Source organism: Lissotriton vulgaris, chromosome 7 (assembly GCF_964263255.1).
Source record: "Lissotriton vulgaris chromosome 7, aLisVul1.2, whole genome shotgun sequence".
NCBI lineage: Eukaryota > Metazoa > Chordata > Amphibia > Caudata > Salamandridae > Lissotriton > Lissotriton vulgaris.
In genome coordinates, this window is record NC_141695.1 from 1290548486 (window position 1) to 1290554325 (window position 5840).

The window sequence follows — 5840 nt, forward strand, 5'->3', positions numbered from 1 at the left end:
AGGTCACAGTCAACTCTCCTGCAAGTCCCGACATCGGTGGGCATTCGTCTTCCGGGTCTCTGGGTCACTTCTGAATGACATAGACTCTGTCCCCTCTGCTTGCTGGTACTCTTCACCTTGAGTCCACCTTCGAAATCCACTGGACACTTTCACCTTCTCCAGCAGCTGCATTTTCCTGAAGTCCTCCATTGGGTCCGACTGTGGTTTCCAACACTTCTTCACACCTACGCACCCAGCTTTCCTGGTGTAGGTAACATGGGTACTTGGGTATCCACAGGTGGGGTGGCTCTCCAACCTTCCACAGGGTTTCTTCAGGGTCCAAAGCGAAGGGTCCTTTTTCTTTAAAATTGCAACCGCAACTTACATGTTGATCAGTATGGAGAACACGGTCATGTTCCCACACTGTACACGATCTATGTGGGGTTCCTAGTCACTCACCTTGGGTGGTTCCTTGGGTCCCCAGCAACTCTACTTCCCCTGGGCATTGTCTTGACCCAAGTTGTGGTTTGCATACCACTTTCTTAATATATGGTTTGGTCCCCCCGGGGTTCACTATGTATTTTGTGATATTTACGCGATTTCTATTGCAAAGAATTGTGTGCATTGTGTATATCTCTGTAGGAGATATCTACACGTGTTAGTAAGTATTATATACTAAATACATATTTTTTTTAATACATTGTGTGGTTCTTTTTCATTTAATCTAGAACTATAAGATTGCATTCTGGTAAAACATGCTGCTTCACACTCCTTCTGGACTAAGCCTGAAGGCTTCCCCCCACAGCTACCACTTAGAGACCTTTCTAAGGTTGTCTAACACCACTAAATCAACATAAGGGTTGTCTGGATTGGCGCAGAGTGTCCACTTCCATAAGTGTACATCATATACCAGGCAGGCTTCTCACACTAGGGCATTAGATCATATGGCACTTGCAATAAGCTGGATATCTGTCACGTTTGTGTTGAAGTAATCCATCTGCCAAACTCTAAATCAGACCCTATCTCCTCTCCTACCAACATGTCATACTAACTCTGACATCATGTAGTTCATGCACTGGACGCAATCAGATGAATCTTATACATTAAAACCATTTCATCAGCAATGTATGCGTTTGTCAGATGTTGATGAAGCATTTCCAGGGCACGTTATGGTTAAGCTTCCGAGGTGAGGAGGGCTGCAGCACTGCTGGCAGAGACGTTCTACACAATTGAACATTTTTTCTTCCTGCACCTCACAGAGGACATTTCCCCCTTATTTTAAGTTATGGGCCAAGTCTGCACCTACATAACGAAGAGTGGTATGTGAGATTAGTTACCTCACTCATGCTTGGAGAGCTCTAAAACTTCAGAACATGTCCTCATTGATCCCGATGAAGGCCACACGACTTGTAGGGGCAACACTGGGCCGAAACATGTCAACCGCTCTCTAGGTGTTGTGGATCACTAACTCACCCACTTCAACACCGCCATCTTTTTTAACCTTATCATTTTTCTGTTCAATAAATCACCATCAAGTGATAGGCCCTATGTTGACACTATTCACCTAACCACATTGGCGGAGAATCAAGATATACTGCATAAAGTGGTTCTGTGGTTGAGTGTCTCCAATAAAATCCCCTTGAGACTCTGGTTTACTGGCACAAGTGATTCATTCTCCTTTGATCTTAGAATTAATCTATTTGCCAAACTCTAAATCAGACCCTATCTCCTCTCATACCAACATGTCATACAAACTCTGACATCCTGCAGTTCATGTACTGGATGCAGTCAGATAAATCTTAGATATTAAAACCATTTAATCAGCAATGTATGCAGTTGTCATATGGGCATGTTATGGTTTCAGGGCATGTTATGGTTAATCATAACAACCACAAAGGAAATATATTTCTCATACCCTTTATTCAGATTAAAAGTCAAATACACATATCATTGTCACAAGTTCGCAACATTTTAACTGGGTATTGGAGTATCAAACACACTTTTTCCGACTAGTAATTCGGGTAGAAACATTGTATGAGGCTTTAGCATCATTCCATCTGTTTTTTCTAGCAGGTGACGCTCCCTCAGTGTAGAGAAAAACTGCCCATTCTCTGTCCCACTCTTACTCTGCCATACATCTCCTACCTGCTCAGAATACAGCTTTCCGTGTGAGTTTACAATCAAGATAAAAAATAAAAATAAAAAAATCGGTCCCACATACTAATTTCTCATTTCACGGTTGGACTCGTAATTGCACGATAGTAGGGCAATTTTACTGGGCGGAAACGGTAAAATGTCATGCAGTTTAACCGCAGATCTTTTTCAGTGCAATTCGTAATCAGGCTCATAGTGTTCTAGATGTCTAGCAAAGTTTAAATTCTAATTTTCAAGGGGAAAAAAGGATGTGATCTCATTCTCCTTGCACTCAGGCTTTAGCCATACCACATCAATCCTCCCACCCTTGGCAAAAAAGGAGGAAGGGGTCTCTGGGATACTCTCTGAACATCAATCCTTTCTACTGGCATATACTTAAAACCCCATGGTGGTAGAGCGGAGGTTGTTCACCATTAGGCTCTCCCATTATGCTCATAGTATTACGGTCTGTGCTTCACCACATGGGGAAATGGCTTTAGGTCTTAAATTTGAACTGTGTTTCTATATGTCGGTGTTACGTCTTAATTTTCCTGGACTGTGTTTGTATGTGTCGGTGTTTCATCCATTTTCTTTCGACTCTGTTCCCTTTGAAGAGTTCCTAGAGTCTTTAGCATAGCATGCATATACCTCATACGGATCCTAAAGAGAACCATGAGCACATTTATATTGAGGGCATTACTATTCATCCATGAACTTCAAACAAAAACATTTGCTCTGTGGATTACAGCCACCAGATATAGATGAATGTTTGTCCATTGGCGCATTCCTTCCAAGAGTGCAGATTAACTCATTAAGACCATAACTATTGTATCCGGGGTGAAATGCCATCTAGGTTGTAATATGTAGCCATTGACATAACTGAGTGGGGGAATACCAATGTCCCTTCTGTAGACAGTCATTGGATTAGTAGATAATTTATCTTGTCTTTCCAAACATGTAAGGAACTTGCCATTAAGGTTTAAGTCCCAAATAGTAGTACATCTTCCTTCTATACATTTTGCAACATTTATAACTTCATGAACCTTCCAAAGGAGGATAAGCCTCAAAGTGTAGTGCACAGGCCAAATGGGATTCATCCTACAATTCCATGAGAATGCCAACACCATATCTTGCTCTCCAGGCAGATTAAATATAAAAGGTCTGGAGGAATGGCTCAGCCGAAAGGTTTTATGGCACTATACAGCTCACCCTAGAGCTTTTTCCTAATGGCATCCTTCGCTGAGCTAGCGCAAAGAGTGCTGAAGTTGTGCTACTTGATAACAAGCCTTGAAGTATGGGAGGTTCAGCCTCCTACTCTCACGAGGTAACTTCAGTATCTATCGCCTTAATTGACTGCAAGATCCTGCCAACACCAACTTAATTTGATGTCATTCTTTAAACATTCTTTTAGGCAAAAAGGTATATTCAGACTTGGAGAATGTAAAGCCATCCATGATAAACACGGGTATAGGCCCTCTGAAGACAACTTCCCAATGTGCTGATCCCCACTTTGACTCTGCGGTCTTCTTTCAGTGATGGCTGGTACAGTAAGATTGGTGGGGTGGGGGAGTGAACAGACGATGACGAGGGAAAATGCAATAAAAAGAAAAGAAAACCACTTACCATGCGCTTGCTGCATCCCCAACTTGACAATGTAGCTTATTTATAATTTAATTTTTTAATTTTATTTTCTCTCGTCGTCTGTCGACTCCCACACCCAGCCCCGCCCCACCGCTCTTACCTGCACCGGCTGTCACTGCCTGCTTCTCCACAGACTTTGCGGATTGTGCTGGGGAAAGACAGAGATAGAGGCTGTAGAGGAGGGCACACAATGAGCCTTTTCCCTTACCTCCTCCTTTTGCTATCTCTGCCACTGGAGCCTTGGAACGTGGAGTGGTGGAATATTCCTCAGCTCCTATCTCCAGCTGCTCTGCCAAACAAAGAAAAAGTGTTTGGCAGAGTCCAAGGAGGATCAGGGGATGACTTCTGCCCACTTACAAAGCTCCTGCAGTGTGCGCTGGCAACCGTCAGGCAGACACACAGCAGGATCTTGTGAAAAGCACTCGTGCCTCAAATGTATAAACCCATACGTCTCCCAGAACGCTGCTTCTTTTTTTTTTTTTTTAATCAGGGCATTCTGACCTTGATTTGGCGGAATTTGCCAATAGTCTTATAGCCTGACCTAGTTGGTATACTGCCAATAAAAGGTATGCTTCCCTGTTGTATACCCTCGCCGGGATGGGACTTCCTTGGCTGGTATAGCCCGCTACAGTGGGCAGAAGGCTATGTTACAATTTTTGCTAAGAATATATTTCCAATAATAACCAAAGGAGAAGAGTGACCCACAACAGAAATGATTTTTTAGAGCTGTTCTATAATCTTATCACTATTCCTTCCTAATAGCTCATTTGCAGTTACATTATCTGAATGCCCAAATGGCTAACTTGTTCACTTTCCACAGTTGCTTTATCTGCATATCTACCCAACCCAAATGCTGATAATGTATCCTGCAGATGTTATTAGTTTCTAAGTCCACTAGAGGATCTAAATGGCTTTTAAACCAAAGTTAACACCTCTGGAAGATGACTAAAATATGCAAAACTAGCTGACATATGCCAGGATGTGCTGCCATGGTCTTACAAAAAAGCACAATATCTTGCATAATACTGTTAACATATTCTCCAAATGCCCTATGTACCTAGAATGTGCCATCATGTTCTAGATAATAGGTTTTAAATAAGTATTCTTATTATTGAAGATACTAATTATAAGGGTCACATAACTGTACAATTTTACGTATTCTTTGCTACCTCTCAAATTAATGGTGTGGCATCCTTTCGTCTCCATATAAAGTTGCAGCAAGGGCACCTCAGAAGGATCAGCGTTCGTGCAATCTTTCTTCACTGTGTAAATTTGTGGCAGAGTGATATCAACTAATGATTACTTTTATTGTCGACTTCTATTTCAATCTCACATAATTTATAAGCTATCAATGAGTTTATGTTTGATATTATTTATCATATGGTAGCTGATGTCATCAATAACGAAGTTATTAAATTATAATTTGAGAGGTCAAGCAAGTGAAGGGGTGGAATTAGAAGTTGAGTAATTCATGATAATTTCAGTGCAACTAGATTTTTGGACTGTGACCATAACTTTACTTTAACAGGGATTGCAGGGGAATTTCCATGGATTTTGGTAAATCTTTTTAAGTATTGTTATTAGCTATTAACTGTAATTCACGTTATTGCAAGTATTTTTGGTTTTGTATTGATGTACTGGAACAAGTATCTAGAATTTGCTTCCACCCCATCTCCAGAGCCCATCAGGCATGGCCTTTGGCCCTGTCCCCTCGGCTTGAGTGTAGCCTTCTGATCAGGTATGGATCCAGTCCTATACACTTAGAGTCCACTAGGGATGGCTTTCGGTCTTACCCATAAGGCTCAACACATAAACAGTAAGGGTGCCCATATGAGCCACAAGGTACACCACAGGTTAGTGGGATGATTCTAGAGGGAGATTCCTAAATGTTTTCACACATTAATTCCAGTTAGAGAGACAGGGTTTGATCCAAGCCGTCTCCACAATCGTAGCACCCTAGTTGGCCGCAACAGGAAACAAGCATTTACAATGCAATGGTCTCTACTTTGTTAAAGTTAGAGCTATTGGCATTGCAAATGTCATTTTTTTCATTTCCTTTTTTTAACTAATAAATATATGGTATTGTC